Source organism: Camelus ferus, chromosome 8 (genome assembly GCF_009834535.1).
Source record: "Camelus ferus isolate YT-003-E chromosome 8, BCGSAC_Cfer_1.0, whole genome shotgun sequence".
NCBI classification, from domain to species: Eukaryota; Metazoa; Chordata; class Mammalia; order Artiodactyla; family Camelidae; genus Camelus; species Camelus ferus.
This window is the reverse complement of record NC_045703.1, coordinates 27,666,323-27,687,060: the sequence shown is the minus strand read 5'-3', so window position 1 is coordinate 27,687,060 and position 20,738 is coordinate 27,666,323. Positions and strand designations below refer to the sequence as shown.

Genomic DNA, 20,738 nt, shown 5'->3' with positions numbered 1-20,738 from the left:
AGGAAGTTTTCTCCCAGAAGCCCTGGCAAGCATTTCCTCAAGTCTCATTGGCCTGAATCCAGCTGTATGCCCACCCCTGAGCCAACCACCATGGCCCTGTGATGGGCATCTGATTGACCTAAGCTTATCAGGGTTATCCCTGGAGCTGGAGGTATCCAGCTGTTAGAGAAAGAGGAGACAGCGGCGTTGGTGAGGGTGGGGGGGTCCCGCAAGGCAAAATGTGGGTGCTGTGGCAGGAAAAGGTATACTTGGGAGTCAACCTGTGCTTGTTTACTACATCAGCATCATTATTATTGTGATAAAGGCCAAATTGGAGGCAGTACAGATATAGATAAGGAAATCTTTGTTTAGCACCCCACTTCTGCCTGCTTCTAGGTAAGTGACTTACCCTCTTCAAATCTGTTTCTTTATCTGAAAAGATGTGGATGACAATACCTCAGGGAAGGTCAAATTCCTGAATATATATATGTATTTGAAAAAATAAAAATCAAAAGAGGTACTCTTTGTATTTTCTCGAAGTGCCAAATATAGTTAGTCCTGTCAAAGCCAAGATTGAGCCCACGTTTCCAACTAGCTGGACAGCAGATGGAAGGAAGACTTCCCTGTCCACCAAGTGTCGGGCAAGTCAGGGCCCATCTCGTGTCTTCATAGCGAGAAAGAAGTTTCACTGGTTCAGAACCAAACTTAAGCAGCAGGTGTTCAGGGCTGGGGTGTTGAAGTTTCAGCTTTGATTTTTCTATGAAATCGTTCAGGTTATTAAAATGTCGGCCCTATTTCTCTTGTTTAAGAACTGGTTTCATTTCTAATGACACAGCACCATCATGCCATTCCTTGATTTAGTCACGAGAACCAAAACTAATGTGTGGCTAGTTTCATGTCATTTTTATAGCAGTTAGTACAGAGAACAACAGGCTCTTGTGAAAACAGATGTATTTGCTATCTTTTTCTCTATCTGCTACCTCTCAGACTCAAAGCCCAATTGCTAAGATGGCGTGGTCCTCTGGTTTGAGCCTTGCGGGAGAGTCTCATGCAAGGACAAGAACCTGGCTGTTCTTCTCAAGGAGAAGACTTTTCATAAGCAAGAAGAGTCCACGAACCAAAAACATTATAAGAATTGTAAAAGGGTGTCAGGAAGAGACCTTTTATCTCTTGGGAGAAGCTTCCCTTGGCACTGTTGTCTGTTGTGAATACAGAGGAGGGTTTTTTATTTGATGAGCCTCTCTCAGTAAACTTCTTCAAGGCCTTGTGGTATTAACATGAGAAAGTGAGCATATATTTAGCATTTCTGGAGGAAGCATGGCCTTCACAATAATGCTAATACTCTCCTAATGACACACAGCCAGTGTTTTCACAGAGGCCTTAGCATCTACAATGTCTCTATACACAGGTTAGATAACAAATGTTTACAGATGAAGAAACAGAGACATTGAGTTTTCCATGGCTTCAGAGAGTGCTGTGGAATTTAATTAGAGTCCTGGGCTAACCTCTACTGTGTAATTGTTTGGTCTCTCTTTGAGTTTCCTCAAATATAAAATGCAAATAATAATAATAATAAATACCTCAGTGGTAGTGAAGATTATGTAAACTAATGCATGTAAAGTATTTACAGCACCTGGCAAAATGTTTGCACTCAATCAATGTTCAATGTTGGAAATACCATTACCGTCACCATCCATTTTCTCAGTTGCAAGTTGAATGCCCTTGCCTCTGACTCATGTGTATACAACGCACTCACCGGGCTCCCTCCAACCTCTGTTATTCACTTGATCTTGGTCTCAAGTTGTCTTCCAACATCTGTCTCAGACTAAGGCAAGTCTTGCTTCCATGCTAGAAAGCTGGCCTCCTCTAGGGCCATCTCACCAATCTTTCACTGTTGCCTTTTTAATGCTAAACCTGACTCCGAGGGCACCAATTTTTTTTTTTTTTTAATGTTGAATATTGTGTTGAAGATCCAACTCACCTGGAAGACTGGATTGGGCAGTTATGCCTCCTGCTCTTTGCTTTGCTTTGGACCCTGTGCTCTGATGTAGACAAGCCCAGGTAACCTTCTTGGCCCAGTTCAAAATGTTTCATCCAGTTTGACCGACATCATTTTACTTAATTCCACGTGGGGACATTGTCAAGACAGTCTTTCAACGGTTCCTTTCTTTAATTATCTTATTCGTTCTTTCTTTCAACCAGTATTCTCCACTGTGCTCACCTGAGCAGTCCCAGTAGTGTTGCTGCTATGTATTGCTTTGCTTATGTCCATCTCTCCCCTTCTCTTAGACTGTGCATTTCTTGGGGCTGAAAGCTATTGCTTCTATTTCTTTACATCATCTGCAAGACCACAGGCAGGTCCGCCTGGGGATTAACTCATGGAAGGGCTGTGACTGCGTCTATGACCCTCGTCTCCTCCCTCTGCTTACACCCTCTTTCTTTTCTCCTAAATGTCTCACAGGCCCTCTCTGCCTGAATGGAGTTAGGTCTTGAGCAAGCAGAGACATAGATTTTCCATTGTCAGGGCTGATCTGTCCTGTATTTGGGGCTTCGATGGTGATACACCCAGAGGTGTCCTTGGACCAGGCCTCCAACACCCTCTTTCGGTGTCTGTGTTGGCAGGTTACCTGCCATTTCCTCAAACAAATGATCACGTCTTCCCTTCATGTCTCACTGTGTTTTCCTTGGTCAAATTTCTCTCATCCTATCCGCAGTCTCATCCTGCCTTTCCCCGCTTCTCTTCCAGGCCGTCCCATTTCCCAGCCTCTGTTCATACTTTGGCCGTTACTCTTCCTTCTTTGTGTGTCACTTTGGTTTCTGTTCCCCCTATTCTTTTTCTTTCACTTTCCCCCACCCACCAGTCCTTTTTAACAGTGTCATCATGACTTACAGTGTGGGAACACAGCACTGGCTGTCTCCCACATTACACAGCCTCCCCTGGCTTTCTTATGACCGACAATCCTTCCCTGAGCCAATCCGGCAGGACGAAGCTTCCCCGGGGCCGGATGCCAGGGCCCAGCTCTCACCGTGAGTCCTGCTTCCTGCCCACCTCCGGAAGCGAGGGCAGGGCGGAAGGTGGAGGCCACGGAGAAGGACCCCAGACCTCTTCTCAGCTTCCGTGGGGACATGTGAGCTGGGTGTGACCCAAGACTGAGAACAGCTTCACTCTGTGAAAGCGTGAAACAGGGAGGGTTCTTTTCTGAAAGGAATGGTCTAGGCTGCGGGGAAGAGGCGGGGTAACACATATGACTGAGACCAGGGAGGTTTCTAGTGCTGACATGACTTGGCCTCCTAATCCACAAAACTCAGCTGAACCACCCAAGCCAATGAATAACAGGATCCCAGTCATAAGCAGAAAACACTCTTCCCTTTTTCTTCCCTCAGCCTCACACATGCAGCCTCGTGCAATCTGTTCTTACACAAAGGTTGGCAACGTTGTCCTAGTGGAGGACGGGTCTGGAGTTTCTTGGCCACACCGCCCTTCTCGGAGGGTCAGCGGTCCAGAGGACGGCTGGAGCAAGCTGGACTGCAGGGTTGGGGAGGGGAGGGGATGTCAAGGCTGCTAAGGATAGGGCCTTCTAGGACTCAGTTTCAGAGATCAAGAAACAGTCTTCTTATTTCAAACATGCAAACCAAATTTGGTCAGACACTCTCCCTGTGAGGCAGCTGCCCTTTGAAGCTGTGGACCAGGGTGGAAATAAAAGCTCCCGTCTGAGAAAGGATGGGTTTCTTTCTTACGCTCTCTGCTGACCATCCTGTTTCCTGCTGGTTTGCTGCATGGACCCTCTGCTGGCAGCATGGGGTGGGGGGCTGCAGCCGCTGGAGCAGCAGCAGCGGCAGCGGGGGAGTGAAAGTGACTGACACACTGCGCTCCACAGCCGCCTTGGCCTCTGCCGGCACCTCTCTCGGCCTGACCTCCCTGTGCTGTCTTTCTGCTGCTGCAATGTGAGCCATGCTCCCTCGCCAGGTTGAACAGGCTGGTGGAGGAAGGGAGTACGTCAGATCTTAAGTCCCAGAAAGGCAATGCCGGCCTAACCCTAGTGCCGGTGGTTAAAGCCCACCGTGGGTGCAGCTGCCCCACGACACAGGCGGGGAAGCAAGTACAGCTAAACTCAAGATGGACCTCTGTGTTCAGAGATCTTTCACATTCACCCATATTCCCTAGTCAAGTGCTGCGAATGCATTCAATTTTTCTGAGCCCTTTCAACATTAAAATAAGACTGGATCAAAGTAAAGGGAAAAGATAACAGGAATTTTGCCAAACAAGACCAAGGAATACAGTTTTTTAAGCTCTATTTTTAAAGAACTATTTTTATAGAAGTTTAGCTTTAGTTGGTATCAGCCACAGAGTGTCAGTCTCTATTTCTGACTGTCTTATTTTAGAATTAAATGTAGAATGTTACCCATACCAAGTGTCTTGGATATCTTTTTCAATCGATTTTGAAAGTTCCCAGAGCTGGACTTCTGCGGCCTCCTACCCTGGACCTGTAGAGTACACACATGACCCATGGAAGTGCAAGAAGAAAATACTTTAATTTCTATTTTTATCTATGTTTTAATGTAAAAACGAAGAAAGAAATTTTGGATATGGCCAGGAAAATGCTGTTTGTTTAACTTCCAGGTTGGGCAGAGTGGCCAGAGAAGGATCATTTCTAACATAAGCTCTGGTTGTCACCAGAGAGGCCTCGAGACGCTACAGGAGACCATGGCTCCGGGTCAAAACAGACCTATTTTCCTGGAAACTCCAGAAGATTCTGGACCTGATCCAGGCCAACTATTTCTTCCCAGGATAGCCTTGCAAATCCTGGGTCTGTCCTGGGAGTGATGGGACAAGGGGTGGGGGTGGGTGGTCCCACAGAGAGCAGTCCCAAGTTGGGATCCCACTGCCCAACTGCTTGTCCTGGCTGGGACCCCACACAGAAGAGACCTGGTGCTGAGGGGATGCTTGTCAGCCAGTGGGGCTGAAGGCCTCACCACGTGTCTGTCAGAGGAGGGTCTTCTGGTGAGGACTAAAGGAGCCTGAACACTGTGTAGCCAGCAGGTAGCATCGGACCCCTGGGCTGGTTTTGTCTGCTCTCTGCAGTGGGTGCCTCAACAGGCAGTCCCAGCACCTCGCTTTTCTGCCAGGGTTTGTCCTGGGTCCTTCTGGGAAGCGACAGCTGTCAAACCCTTTCCTTTGGGTTTCTCCTCAGTTCAAATCTCTGCCTGCTCCTCAATGTCCTTGAAAGGGCAGTCCAGATTTTCCCAAGTACTTTGTTGGGGCCAGAAAATTCTAGGCCTTGTCAGTGACTGGACTATTGTCCTGATACTGACTGCCTGAGCGTTTTAACTGGACCCAGTGTAGGAGTGGACTTCTGCCTGCCTACACCTGCCTCCTAACACCTCCGCTACCGTCCAGTGTGTCCATAGGGTGGGCGGTGGGGAGGCTAAGGCTTGGCTTGTGTTTCAAAGACTTTATATAGCCTCACGGCATGACACAGTTTTGAGCAGTGACATTCAGGCTTCACCTGACAAAGTGAACAAGGGGTCAGAAAGTGAATGGAGATTTAGATGTGGCTGTGGAGATTTCTCTGCCCTGGGAGCTCTGGAAGGAGAGCTCCTCTGGAAAGGAACCTAACAGGAGATTGTTAATAAGGCAGCTTAAAGTGAGCCTCCCAAACAAGACTTGCTGTCTGATTGACACCGGATTTGGAGGTGAATCTCCTTGGGCCCAAGGCCTGGCCTGGCCAGAGGTGGACAGGACCAGCTAAGCTGCACCTGGGCTGTGCTCCCCTCAGCACGGAATCACCCACCCGACTCCCTAGCAGAGGCCGCAAGCAGAGCCCTGGAATTGGAAAAGGCATGTTCCTGGCAGCCAGCGGCAGTGAAGTGTTCTCTCTGCACTAATTAGACTGAGCAACCGGCAGGGCTGTTGTTAGTCTCCACTTTATAGGTCGGGAAACAAATGCACTGCAAGATCAAGTAAGGCGCCCACTGCCCCGGGGTGAGTCAGCAGTGAGCCAGGCCCCAGACGCAAACTTCATGCCTCCTGGGCCAGCATTTGGCCCTGCCTCGGACCCTGTGGTCTCAGAGATGTTTCCTGCGTTACCTGGAGCCAGGTGGCACTCGTTTGTGAATCTTGCCCTAGGACTGCCTGTTCTCAAGGTTGCTCAACGGCCAGCAGCACTGCCCTCCTCATCTCCCTTCGCACCACCCCTTGGCCGGTTCGCAGGCCATCCAGCTCCAATTGGCCTCTTAGAGACTTCTCCCAATTGGACTCCCCACTTGCTCCAGTACGTTCACCAGGTTGTCCCCATGCCCTTGACCTTGGCCATGCCGGCAGCTTCCCCACACAGTGTGGAGCCCTGGCCTGGGGCTCCCAGACTTGTTTCCCTCCTCACTGCTTCTGCTGCCCATGCTGTTCTCGCTGGTGCCTTCAGTCACTACCACACCCTCTTCCTGGTCTCCATCCTCTGCTTGGAAAGCCCTCCCCTTCCTGTACCATCTCTTTTGGGAATTCCAGGCTCCTCTCAACTTGTTAAGAGCTCCTCTTTTCCCTTCTCTGCAATGTCTCCCTAAATTCCATGAAGAAATATGGTGGTCTTTCCAGGTGCCATTTGCCCCATAAGTTGATTTGGCCTCTACTCCCTCACCAATACCTCAAATTTATATTTAAGATGATGTGAGAGACAGAATTTTCAAATGGACCCAAGATTTCCTGTTTCCCTTCTTGTGTGCACACCCTATGGATATGATGGATTTACTCCTGTGATTAGGTTATGTTTTATGGCACAGTTGACCTTAAGGGAGATTATCCCAGTGGCCCTGACCTAATCATAATAGAAACCTCAGTCCTATGACCACAGGGAACTGAATTCTACCACGAACAAGAAAAAGCTAAGAGTGGTCTATTTCCCCACAGCCTCCAGACTCAGTAGGGCCAACACCTTGATTTCAGTCTTGTGTTGCCCTAAGCACAGAGCCCAGGCATGCTGTGTCAGCCTTCCAATTTATAGAACTGTGAACTACTGAATGGGCATTCTTTTAAGCCGATAAGTTGGTGGGAAGTTGCTATGTAGTGGTAGAAAATTTAACGAAAATTTAACGAATATTTGATTGTGTTGGAGTTTCAGATTTTTCACATTTATCCTGGCACCAGAGTTTCAGATGAGCAGCTGCAGCCACACTGGTGTTGACTGTCAGCCTTAGATTGCAGACTCCTAGCAGGAGAGCCTGGCCACCCTGCTCCCTCTGAACAGAATTCAGCAACAAGGGGGATTCTCAGCTCCCAGCACTCTGCTGTCAGCTCTGAGGCAAAGATGAACTGGGCCTTCCTGTACTCAGGGGCTTCTAATCTAATGATTAGACAGTCACATAAGGAGTCTAACACAAAGGTGATCAAGACAAGTTGTGAAATCAAAAACTTCATGGAGTAAGTGGCATTGGACCTGAGCCCTGAAGGCTGAGTGGAGGTTTACCTTAGGGATAGAAGTAGAAAGCTGAGTGAATTTTTAGAGCAGCAGTGTGTTGAACATTGGACACATCAGAGGTAGTGTGAGTTAGGATGGAAACAGTATCCTGGGTCCCCAGTGTGAAGGCTCTTAAATCTTTAATAATGTGTTTGGGTAATTTGGTGAGGAATGAAGGGCCATGGAAAATTTGGAGGCTGGGGTGGGATAGATGCAAGGTGGACTGAGTGTGTAGGATGGATTCAAGTAGAGGTGGGTAGGAGATGGGGATCATTTGCAGATCATGAACGTAGAAGAGGTAAAAGTTAATGAGGGGGAGGATATAGCTCACGGGTACAAGGCGTGCTTAGCATGCACGAGGTCCTGGGTTCAATCCCCAGCACCTCCATTAAAATAAATAAACAAACCTAATTACCTCCCCCCACCAAAAAAAAGAAAAAAGAAAAAAATTAACTGGAGCCTGCATCATAACTCTGGCAGTAAGGACAGAAAGAAGGGAACAATGTCCCAGCCACTGTGGAAGATAGAACTTACACCGACAGAGCCACAGAATGAACACAGCATCCAGCACAGGTCCATCCATCAGTCCCGCCTTCCTCCACTCCTTCCAATATTTAAGATGTGTTGTATGTCTCCTTCAGCCAACAGTCTGTCACAGGTGCAGCACCAAACGCAAACACTTGAGGAGATAGGAATGACTGTGCTACCAGCGATGAATGGTGAGTCCCAGAAAAGAAGCAGGGCCGGAGAAGCACGGGCTCAGGAGGGGAAGGACAGCGCCTGCTGTAGCCAGAGTCCGCAAGCAAGGTTGACACGGAGCAACTTCTCAACCTGTAAGTGTCGAATTTAAAAGGAGAGAGGTCTTTGCATTTTTCCTCTAATGTGCCGATGAAACTACCTCCTCCTGGTACACACGCACGTACACACGTACACACACTCAGCTGCAGCCTGCGGGCTCCCGCCTGGGCGCCTTTCACAGTGGCAAACATGGAGAGACTGTTATTCCTGCAGATGCTCTGCCGGGTTGTTCTAGAAGAAAACTGGGTAGCCCTTTAGGCCATTTCTTAGACACCGACTTCCTCCACCCCCTCCCTGACTGCCCGAGCATGGCTGTTATCACGACTGCACAGGGCAGGAGACTCACAACATGGTTTTTGTTCAGCCACTGCCCGACCAGCCAAGGGCCGCCTAGGCCAACTAGGCCTCCTTCCCCCTCAGTTCTGGGTAAGCACACATCTTCCACCCTCACTTTAAAGGCAGACAATTTGTTTTTATCATTTGCCAACACAGCTGAGGATGATTATTAATTAATCAAAAACACTGACTTTTAACTTCCCACGCTCTCTCCAGAGATGCTCCGGTGACAGCATGCATCTGGACTTCAGAGCTGTTTAGATAGAAGTGGGCACCATGCAGCAAAGACTTGTTTTTTCTGGTTTATTCTTTTTAAAACACAACTCTAGCTTAATCCCATTTAGCTAGTAAACTTGATTTTTAAGGTGGTCTCATTTTGTGGAGCTTTCTGCTGGTCTTTTTTATACAGCTTCCTTTGAAAACAGAAATGCTGTGTCAGGATGTCACAGAAAGGAAAATAAGTTCAGAGCACATTTTCTGTTCATCAAAAGCTCAAACCGAAGCACACGAGCAGCCTGTTTGCATGAGTAATGAAACCCCATTATCCTCCTCTGCTGGTGATCTGATGTGCTGGTGTCACCCGCCAAACACACGGCCTGCCAAGGAAGCCTCACAGCTTCTGAGAGCAAGTTTGAAACATCACAGTCACAACATCACAACACAGGATGGTCCATTCAGTTGGCTGAGGTTTGAGCCACTGAGTCCTTTCCCCCTGTTCAAAGATGGCGCTGCTGGGAACCATGCTCCCCTCTGAACTTCAGCTTTGTGGCTATATGGTGGTTTTCAGTGAAAAAGGAAAGGGGCGGCAGAAGATAGCTTGCCTCAAATTACACATCAAAGCCGAACAGCTACCTCTAAAGTGAGAGGGGGGTGCACTCTGGCTTCCCCACTTGGCAGAGGCTAGAATAAAAACTCCAGCACCTTTTTAGGGGCTCTACTGACCAATAGAAGATTTTAAGCAAAACCATACTTAGGAGGCAAGCGTGCACTTCACTGAGGGCCACATCTTCAGAATCTCAAATACCTGCAAGGGGAGTGTGGTCTTGTGAAGGCTGTGATGCAAACTTGGAAAGGTGCTCGTAATCATGCTCCCCTTCTCGCCGTTTCTCTCCCCTGCCCCCAGTGATATATGCTCCTGATGCCCCCAACTTCTTTAAGACTACTCCTGGGAGCTGTCTTGCTCAAACCATCCAGGCTTTTGTTTCTCCTCTTTGCTGTCCTGCCACCTGTCTTTTCTTCGCCCCGTCACTGTTCCTGAGCATCTCCACTGGAGGTGTGTGAGGGAAATTAAAGGAGATAAAAACTCCAGCTTGTCACAGTCCATTTGCTTCTTGTCAACAGCTCTGCTAAAAGGCAGAAGAGGAAGCTGTTGGTCGAGATAAGAGTTTAGATAAGGTTTGGGGATTCTCTGTAAAATTCATTTCTTCACGGTCACCCTCCCAATCACCTGAGGATAATGCGGGTGAGGTGGGGTGGCTTTATCATGCACTTGTTTTTAGGAACTTAAGGGCAAAATTCTTCAGTCATTTCTAAGAGCTGGTCAAAATAGCTCGAGATAAAGCTAGTGTAGCTACTTTGGACCTTGTTGACATAGAACTAGCACAGCAGCTAAATATCCCCTCCATTTTTAACCCCCTGAAGCCAACTGACTCTGGAAGTGGAGAATTTCCTATCCCTTGTTTGGAGGGGGGTGGGTAGAATTTAACTCATTCTCAGGTTAATAGGGGTCCCTGACAGCCCTGCAGTTCTGTTGAATGGCTGGGAAGAAGCAAATTGAATAGGTAAGTTAGGGGCTCTGATTACAAGTAATAGGAAACAACTGAAACTAATTTAAGCCAAAAAGGTCAATTTATTATAAAGACTCAGCAGAGGATCTCAGGGGACCCAAGGGCCAGGCTGGGGCTGAGGCCTGGGAGGCTTTAGGACTCTTGGTCCACCTCCCACCACCCCCCCCCCGCCCCTTTAAAGAATCTATCCATCCTCTTCTGTCCTCTTTTATACCTTACTCCCCCCTTTCCTCCCTCTTCCCCTCCATACACAGGGTGAGGAACACAGAACACACCCAGGCTCCCAGATTTCCACTTTCACAGGGCCAGTCAGCAAAGAAACAAAGACCACTCCCTTTCAGAGCTACTTTAAAATTCTCAAGAAAGAGCACCTGACTGGCCCAGCTTGAGTGATGTATCCATCTCTGGCCCAATCAGCTCTGACAGGAGGGCAGGGTCATGGGTATAAATATGGCTGCTGGGTCAGCCAGAGCCAGTGTTCTGAAAAATTGTGTGGGTGACGGGGTAAGACCACTCAACATTTATTAATCCAACAAAAGAAAAGAGCTGTGGTACCTGACCTGCCTTGTACTCACAATCTGGAGAAAAACCTACACGTGTAGGAAGACAATTAAAATCATTTGGTGCTAATTACTGTGAGGATAAAAACCCTGATTAGAATGAACTCTTAGGAAAAAAGCAAAATGGCCCATCTTCAATTGAATACATAAATACATTAAGGATGGGCACAAAATGGAACCCACAACCCAGTGGTGAAAATTAATGAGCTACAGCTCCACATTTCAGCATGGATGAGTCTCAACAGTATAATGACGCATGAAAAAAGTCAGTCACAGAAAAATACATACCAGATGTCTTTACTTATGGGAGGTTCAAAAACATGCAAAATTGGACAATATAATGTAGGGGCGGTAAACTATAAAGAAAAAAAGCAGAGAATGATAGACTAAAATCAGAATAGTGGTTACCTGTGAGGTGGACAGTGAAAATGTCCTCAGAAAGAGATCAACACAGACCTTGCAACGGGTTGGCAATGACCTATTAAGCTGAGTAGTAGATTTGACAGCATTAATTTTATTCTTATTTAATTTATTCTTATGTGGTCTTTTTGTTCATATGATATACTTTATAATTTAAAATATATATAAATGAATGCCATTAAGTAAGAATTCTCTCTAAAAAAGCAATTTCCCTGTCTTGGGTGATGGCCAACTGTATTGTGCTCGCCTGATCAGGGGACGATAGTGAGTAATTCAGTTTGTCAAATGGTTTTCTGGCTCCTCTCCATGTGACAACCACCCAGACAAGGAAAGTGTCTGGGGTGGCCCGTCAACTCTACAGCCTGGAGAGGGCCTGAGATACAGCCATGCCTCTCTCAGGTCCTTTGGCCTGATGTCAAGCCACAGCAATTATTCAGCTCTCCTCCCAGCTGAAACGTCTGAACCATCTCTACCCAAGGAAGCTACCTACCTGTTGCATGTTCCCATCAAACACGATTACAAACTGGTGGTTTCTTAGAAGGTTAGACATAGAACTACCATATGGCCCAGCTATTCCACTCCTAGCAAGTGTCCAACAGAATTGAAAGCAGTTCCCTGCAGATACTTGCATACCAGTGTTCACAGCAGCATTGCACATGGTAACCAAAAGGTGGAAACAACCCAAGTGTCCATCAACAGACGACTGAATAAACAAAATATGGCCCATCTGTGTAATGGAATGCTATTCAGCCATGAAAAGGAATGACGTTCTGACACATGCTACATGTGGATGAACCCTGAAAACATTATTCTCAGTGAAATAAGTCAGTCACAGAAGTGTAAGTATTGTATGATGCCACTTATACAAGATACCTGGAGACAGAAAGTGGAATGGTGGTTACCAAGGGCTGGGAGGAGGGGGAAGATGGAGTTACTATTCAATGGTACAGAGTTTTTGTTGGGGATGATGTGAAAGTTTGGGTGTAGATAGTTGGTTACACAACACTGAATATTTTTAATATCACTGAATCGTACACTTACAAATGGTTAAGATGATAAATATTATGTTGTGTGTATTTTAAAACACCACAATGACAGAGCACTTGGAACGACATATATCTGGATGGAGGAAAACAGTGTTGGGGGGCACCACATCCTTTCTCCCTTCCAAGATTCTTCCGTAAATGATGCTTGTTAGGTCCCCGCAGAGTATCTAGACATCACTTTATTTCCAATCCAGTCCTGCAGTCTGGGATCATCATTTCCAGCAGTATTTTCAGTGCCACAAAATGAGAATACACGTGTGCCTCAGGGAGTGTGACATCATGGGATTCTCTTTGGGGGAAACAAGTCCATGGGTCCATGGCTAAGCCTCAGTTTCCTCTTACCTGGACCTTAGAGATGGGCTGGTAGGTGGGCAGGAGGCCCGAGCATGTCAGGACAGTGGCACCTACATCAGAAGCGCGACGGGCAGCAGCAGTTCTGTGTTCCCAACCAGGGGACACTGCTGCCTTTGGTGGCTGGTTGTTCAGTGTTTCAGAGGAAGAGAAGGAGAAGGAAAGATGTGTGTGGTCAGATCCACCTTCTATTTCAGTTTGCTGAGATCAAGTGGTTGCCTCTGACACGGAGAATGTCCTTCTTTATTTAAACAGGCAAAGATCATCCCCAGATCCACAGAATGGTGGGAGGGAAAGTGTCATGACAGGTAGGAGTTGGACTGTAAGTAACAATGTTCAGCTGGAGGGGCCTCTGGAGGGAGCCGGGGCTGTACACAGGGGCCGAGGCCACATCGTGACCTCCGAAGTTCCCGGACACTGGTGCCTTTGCGGGCCCCTCCTACCATAATAATATCAATATAAAAATATTTAGAATATAACTTTAAATACTTCAACAGTTTTTCCTCTTTTAGACAGAATTTAATTGATTTTTGTGGACCCTAAAACTTTCTTTTTTTGGGATATGAAAACAAATTTTTAAGTTTCAGAGCCCCTGCCCTAGCACTAAGTCTCCTGTGTGTAACCTGGGAGGGCCTGGGACTCACCTTATCTTTCTTTCTCTAGGGCTGCTTCTTCCAGGGTGGGAGGAGACTTCAAGGTTACCCCTGCCACCAAGCATGCAGGCAGGAATCCCACTAAGGTGACCTCCAGGTGGGGTCACCTGGTCTCTACCTCCAGGAGTGGGACCCAAGCAGCCCCTCTAAGGATAAGCATGTTCTTGATACTGAGCCCTGGAGTGACAACCTGCATCCCTGTAACTTTCACCTGCTGCTCCTAATTCCACTCAACTGGACCAACACAGAGCAAGTTTTAAGTCCTTTAAACATTTGAAGACAACTCCCATGTGGCATCCTCTCCCCTCAACCCAAGTTCTCTGCTCCAGGTTAAGCCCCTTGAGATCTTGTGTGACAGGATTTATACATCCGTCATCTGCTGAGCATGCTCCTCCAGACAAGGACCAGTGCCCCCACATGTGGTCTGATCTGACCACATCTGCTCCCTCTATGACGGCAACATCAGCCTTCAACTAGTGTCACTTCTTAGTAATAGATCATGTGGTTGGCAGATACTAACCCTGTGACCAGTTACACCCCATGGTTCTTTGTTCTTCTCCCAAGCTGAAGTTAAGCCAGGCTCTCCCAATCTCTACTTCACCATGGAGACACAGTGTGTCCTCTTTGTCTTGGTTCATGATGATCTGTCAAGATCCTTATTCTGTTATCCAGGACAGAGGTTGTCTTTCCATGCTTGGCTAACTACAGACTTGACAAACATGCTTTCTTGGTCTTCATCCTGATATGGCAGGGCCCCCAACTTCTATTTTCAAACTTTCCAGCACTTTTTTTTTCCTGTTACTGAAGGTTGAGTCTGGACCCTGACTTAGTTGAAATCAAGAACATTGTGGATTTGTGGGTGATTTTTGCTTTTCAGGGAAGAAGGAAATTAGCTCTTATGGTTAATTTGTCCTTTTGTTCTAGAAAGAACTATTTTGATGAGGATTTTCTTTCTTTCTTTCTTTTTTTAAGTCATCAGGTATAAGGCTAGATGTCATGGGGACAACAATCCAGAAGAGGTCATCTCTCCTGGTCGCATGTGATGAACCAGTGCTTTAGTGAGAGGTAGCTAGGAAGAGGTAGTGGTGACGAGGAAGGCCAGTGGCATGTGGGGCAGCTGAGATCTACCTGAAGCATCATTTTTAGCTCTGTAATTCCCTCGTGTTATGCCAGAGTCCTCAGTAGATGCTGTTAAAATGTTGCTGTTTTCACTGTGCTTTGGAGAAACACAAGGGCCCTTGGGGAAAAACAGGAGGAGCAGGAGTGAGAGACAATGAGAAACAACCAGGATGGATTTGGAGAGGCTGGAGGACATGGGATGTCCAGGTTACACGAGCCTGGCCACAAGAGGACATCTCTCAGACACTGTCAATTCACCATTTAATATTAGCATGTAAGTAACATGCTTTGGGTGTGGACTCACACCTGGGGTGTTCAACCAGCCCAGCAGCCCTCTAGCTGTTCTCATCCTATACACTCATCTTCATCTTTATTTTCTGCAGATTGAGCAGGGGTGGGAAGGGTTTCTTTTTTCTTTTTCTTTTTTTTTTTTTTTTTAGTTTTTTCCAAGGGGGGATTTGAAGGTAATTAGGTTTATTTATTTTTTTTTTAAATGGAGGTACTGGGGATTGAACCCAGGGCCTCATGCATGCATGTACTCTACCACTTGACCTACACCCTCTCCCCTGGCAGGGTTTCTTTTTAATTAAAAAAGTAATATATACTCCTGAAAATCCAAATGATGCAGAAGTCCATTGGAAAGCATTTTGTCTGATGTTATGCACCAGGCCTGTGGCACTTGCCGGATCTCTTTGGCAGCGGGGTGCTCGTTGGCCTGGCATGCTGTCTGCCTTCTTGTCGGCCTGGCTCCCTCTCCCAGCTCGAGAGGGTGGTCCTGAGGTCCATGACCCTGAGCATCCTGAATAAACAGGATATGTGCAGACACTTGAACTACTGGGAGAATCACATTTGCTTTTAAGTTCCTCCAGCTGGTGTTGTCCCTTAGCAATAGTATTGGAGGGCCCAGCTAGGGTTTCATGAGTGGGACTGGAAATAGGATTTAGAAGAATATTCTGTGAGTGGATATGATTAAAATGTAGACTTTTAAATTTCTCCACATGAGGTAGTAGAGATCTGTTGCTTTTACCTGCCTTACATCTATTCCCTCTTCTTTTGCAAACAGCACCCCAGTTTTCTTTTGGGGAACCACTCTTTCCCCGTACTTGACCCAGGGAGGGGTCAAGAGGTCCAATGGACCAGCTGTAGTCAATCCCAGGACTTTCTGCCCATGTTATCAGTAAAGAGAGGCTCTCCACCTGCAGGGCAGCTCCACTGGAGGAAGTCTGCCTGAATTCAAGTGGCCACCCTTGCCCCATACAGGAGCCCTGTGTCAGGCTGGGAGATGAAGAGACTCAGGTGCCAGTGACACCGTTTGCTCACAGGAGTCCATTGTACCTGACACCATCCTTGGAGCCAATTTGAATGGAGTTTCTGTCACTGACAACTCAGAGGCCAGAATAAGGTTAGCCTTTTGACAGCTGCACTTAAAAATTATCTTCTGGGAGAAAACAATTGGCTTGGTACTTGTATTTTGTTTATTCTATGTTGAATTGATCAATTATTAGATATATGAATGTATGCATGGGATAGCTCAAATGAGGCTGTTTTGAATGATTGTATAAGTGCTATTTTTGGAGTTTTTAAGTTCATGCAAGTTTTGTAATACTCAAGCAAGAACTGGGCAAGGTAAACAAGATTCCCATCTTGTATCTAAATTATTGGAAAGATATCTTCAGTTCTTTAGTTTGTAACAAGTTAAAGCATTTAACTATCCCTATCAACTCCTTAGTTTAAACTACAAAAATGAAGGAGGCAAAGAAAGGAAGTGTAACAGACTGAATGTGTGACATTAAATTGCAATTGTCGGGAACACGGCCTTTCCTCGTAGAGTGGACATGACACTGTGAGTTCTCACCTGGTTTAGCTGCTGCCCACCTACAGCAGGTGACCGCAAGGCCAGGGCCACACTTCCTCTATCGTTTTTTCCCTGAACTTTTGGGGAAATACCTTTTTTGGTGTAAGTTCAATGTTCTTAGGTCTTTGTTGACAGACAGATATGATCCAGGCCTCAGACTAGGAGACAGGGAAACCCAAATTTTAATTTCAGGTATGTTACTGAGTCCTCGTGTGGCCTTGGAAACGCCACTTAACCTCCTGGCCTCAGTTTCCCTGTCTGCAAAATAAGGCTCATAATCCCAACTTAAATGCCTCACTGAGCTGCCGTGTGCATTAATTATTGTTTATCATGCAAGTGGAAGTTGAACTGTGTTAATTATTATTATTATTTCTGGGTCTTCCAGCCAAGTTGAAGCCAAGCCCTTGCCTTGCTTGTAGTTCCTGAGATCTGACAACGTACAGCCCCAGGCGAGGCTGATCAGCAAATCATGCATATCTCACCACAAGGGGCTGGCCCCAGGAGGCTCTGGCAGCCACAGGCTTCAGTCCTGGGGTTCCAGGGCAGCCCAGAGACCCACAGGCTTTATTAGGACCTCGTTCTAACAGAGCCAGGGCTGTGAGGCTGCTGCCACACTCCTGTCCCTTGCCTCTTTGTGTACCTGCCATTTAATTTACTAAGGAGTCTGGAGATCAATAAAAGACTCTCACCCTGTCATTAGACAAGGCCCTAAATTGCAAGTTACAGGTGGAGAAGCTTCAGAAGTATTGTGATCACTCATGAAGAAAGATGACTAATCGCTTTCTTCTGGTCACTTATTTAGCTTATGACTTTGGTTTCTACTCTCTCAGTACAACAGTTATCAGATTTCCATGTAAGCAGATAGTTGACAGTTGGTACGTCCAGCTTCACTGATTATGTTTGTGGGTTCTGCCCCTTCACCTCATCTAAAAGGCCTCATGGTGCTTTTCCCCGCCCCCACATAAAGTCAGGGGACCAGTGAAAGAGAGAAAGCTCACCTCTCCTCACCTGCCACCATCTCCATCTCCATCTGCAACAGAATTAGAGCTGAGTGTCCGCGAGACACCTGTCTTTAACCCTTCGCAGGGAGGTTAATCTCCTTGTATGCAGTGCAAGTTGGAGAAACAGTTGCAGCAGGTTTGTATCTTGGCCAAGCACAGAACCCTGGGGTTTAGGAAATAATGCCCAAATCCACGAGTGTTCTGAGGAGCAGGGGAGTCTCTGTTCTGCAGAAGGTTTGAAGTGGAGCGTCCAGGGCATAGGTGCAAAGTATTTCCTGTATTATCTCACTTAGCAGGGTCTGGAACAATCTGATTTTAGGGGGATCCTCAGCTCCCCCGTGAGGCATCATGCTTACCCACCCAGGACTGAATCCTGTTGTCCCAGTGCAGACCATGTCCCTACCTGGTACTTAACGTCCTTGTCAAGGAATAGACCCATACTGATTTGCACTGATTTTAACTGTCGCCTTCCAAACTCAAACCTTGATGTTGATACCACCCCCTGCACACTCACACTTTTCACCCCACATGCCCGGCCCTCACTTTCCCCAGCTCTGCAATCCCCTGGCAAACAGGCAGGTCCCGCCTGGCTCTTTTGTCTGTTCAGCACAGCAGGCAGACGGCAAGGGGATTGGTGAGTGCTAGTTAACTAATTAACGATGATAAAGCACATTGCAAACATAAAGCACTAGATAAATGCCAAGTATTATTGTTACTAATGATGAGGAGGCTGTTTAGTCATCCTTTGCCTTGAGCTCAGCTCACTGCCCCCTCTGTGGCTGCAGCCTGATCTGTGAACGAGGATGAGAACCCTCCTCCTCCCTGCAGGCGCTGTTTCACACTGACTCAGTGACCAAGGTGGAGGGCAGGGGCCAGGAAACCTCTCCCCGTCTCCCACCTGCTCTCGAAGCACTGCCTGCTATGCGGCTGTAATGCTAACATTTACCGAAAGCCAGGCTCTGAAACTGCCTCTCTGTTTCCCACTCACCTGTTTGGTAAGTTTGCTGATGTTTACTTGACTTCTTGACTACGGCGATTAGAACCTCTCCATGGGAGCCCAGGAGGGAGTGAAGCCCCACTTTCCCCTTGGTGGATGGGCTCACTTGGACATGTGATCGTGACCTCTTTTCTGTATTTTCAGGGCTGCATTCTTTCCCAGATGCTCCCACGTACACGTGCTCACTCGACAGAGTAGCTCTGTGCGCTGGGGGAGGCAGGCATCATTTCCCCATTTTACAGGTGGGAAGCGGGAGGCCTCGCATAAGGCCCCAGGGCATCTAGAACCTGGTGACAGGGCCGGGGTGTGCCCCAGCTCTCCTGAGCACCAGACTAAGTGGTGCCCTGTGACACAGGAGGCGATGGCAGCGGACTCCAGACACCCGGCGGGATGTGCAGGGAGATGTGGAAGAGCCTCGCGATGTGTTCACCTGAGGCAGACGCTCTCAGGAGCACCTGGTCTCCATGCTCCTCCATCCGAAGCCTCGGCCACCATCCTGCCTGAGGCTTGTGATCCCAGGATCTGATCCCAAAGAACTCTGGCCCAGAGGCTCCAGAATCCACCCATGTAATGCCCACCTTTCCCAGACGAGGAAACTGAGGTCCCAAGAAGGCAAACTACTGGTGCAGGGCAACAGAGCCAGATGAGAATGAGGCTGAAGCCGGCCTGCCCGCTCTCCACCAGGATCAGTAGCCATTTCTAGTTCCTCACCCCCATCTCTACTTTGGAGTGGTGAGGCTTCAGGTAGTTGCATATTCTTTGTGTTTTTCTGTACTTTCCAAATTTTTCTGAAATGCTAGAAGGAATCCAAAAACAAATATTTGTTGGTTGTGAATGCTAGTGGGTGTGCGACGCTGTATTGTCTCCTCCCTGAGCACAGAACTCTTCCTGGATCGGTAAATATTCATTCCACAGAGGCTTAAAGTGTTCAGACATTGATGGTTATCTCAGCCCTTCAAGAGGTGACAACAAAACCCCGCAGTCTGGGTGGCTGACAAACACCAGAAACGTGTGGCTTGGGTTCTGGGGGCTAGCGGTCCAAGGTCAGGGTGCCCGAACGGTCAGGTGAGGGCCCTTTTCCAGTTCGCAGATTTCCCTTTTTGTCCTCACATGGCGGAAGGGGCTGGGGGCTGTGTGGGGACTTTGTCTTGAGAGTGCTAATCCCCTTCATGAGAGCCCCACCCTCATGACCTAAGCATCTCCGAACACCTATCTGGCTAGCACTTCACCTTGGGCATTAGGATTTCAGTGTATGAATTTGGGGGCACACAAACCTTCAAACCACAGCACTGGCTGTCCTCTCTCATCTTGGTTCCCCAAAGGAGGTATCTCAACAGATCTGGGGCTATGTGGCCTGGGGGTGGGGGGGACGGTTGATCTGAACCTACAGCTGGTGGGAGCAGGAGGTGCACAGCCTTTCCTGGTGGGACCATTGCTGCTGTGACAAAAGCCTCAGAAACCATTGTAGGGCCCGTCAGTGACTCTGAGATCTGACTAACACCCCATGCTGTACACGCTTCTGACCAAGATCTGTGGCCTAGCGCTGTGGCCTGAGGTGCTGTGGGATTTCTTTTTTTAAGTAGTGAGTTTATTACGTAGCTACGTTTTCAAAAATTGCAGCTTCAGAATACATCGAAGGTCAAACATGCATCAAGAATGCAGCCCAGCCTGGAGGGGAGCTGGAAAGCAGAGCAGCTGGGCAAAGTCTCAGGGTCTGCCCTCTCCTGCCCCTTCTCAGTTCAGAGCAGCCCCTGGAATGGGGTCATGGCAGTCCCTGGGATGGGCACCAACAGCAGATTCGATTTCCTTCATATGCTTTTTTTTCCCTTTTTTTTTTTTTTTAAATGGAGGTACTGGGGATTGAACTCAGGACCTCGTGCATGCTAAGCACGTGCTGTACCACTAAGCTATACCCACCCCACTTCATGTGCTTTTGAGCAGATGCTTTATCTGGAAGAATTCGGGAGCATCTGAGAAAAGCAGAGGCGAGACAGCATCCAGAAGAGAAACTGCAGTGGTGAGGCTGACCCAGGAAGAGGCATCAGAACCACTGGTCAAGGCAAGCATGTCCCAGAAAAAATCAACCCTGCACCTTGTGGTTTTCTGGAATGAGCTCTAGCATAATTTACATAGCCAAATGATACAAAAGGAAATTAGCTTCTCAAAGTTAGAATTACCACTTTGCACAACCATCCCTCTCTCCCTTTTTTCAGGAGAGCTAACATGAATGGAGCACCTCCAGTGTGTCCAGCATGTTCCATATGGTCTCTCATTTAACCTTTACATCAGCCAAGGAGCTCAATTTTACAATTGCAGAAACTAAGGCACAGAGAGGTTAAGAGGCCTGTCCAAGGACACACAGCTAGTTTGTGGTAGAACTGGGATTTG

At 47.5% G+C, this 20,738-nt stretch overlaps 1 long non-coding RNA gene across 1 annotated transcript; it reads left to right on the top strand.

Moving 5' to 3' along the window:
* Nucleotides 1–14,148: 14,148 nt before the first annotated feature.
* Nucleotides 14,149–20,413, top strand: LOC116665310. Its single transcript, XR_004321862.1, has 5 exons — nucleotides 14,149–14,771; nucleotides 15,758–15,899; nucleotides 18,182–18,348; nucleotides 18,706–19,094; nucleotides 20,292–20,413. It is a non-coding gene; the product is annotated as an uncharacterized LOC116665310 (long non-coding RNA).
* The last annotated feature ends 325 nt before the right edge of the window (nucleotides 20,414–20,738 follow it).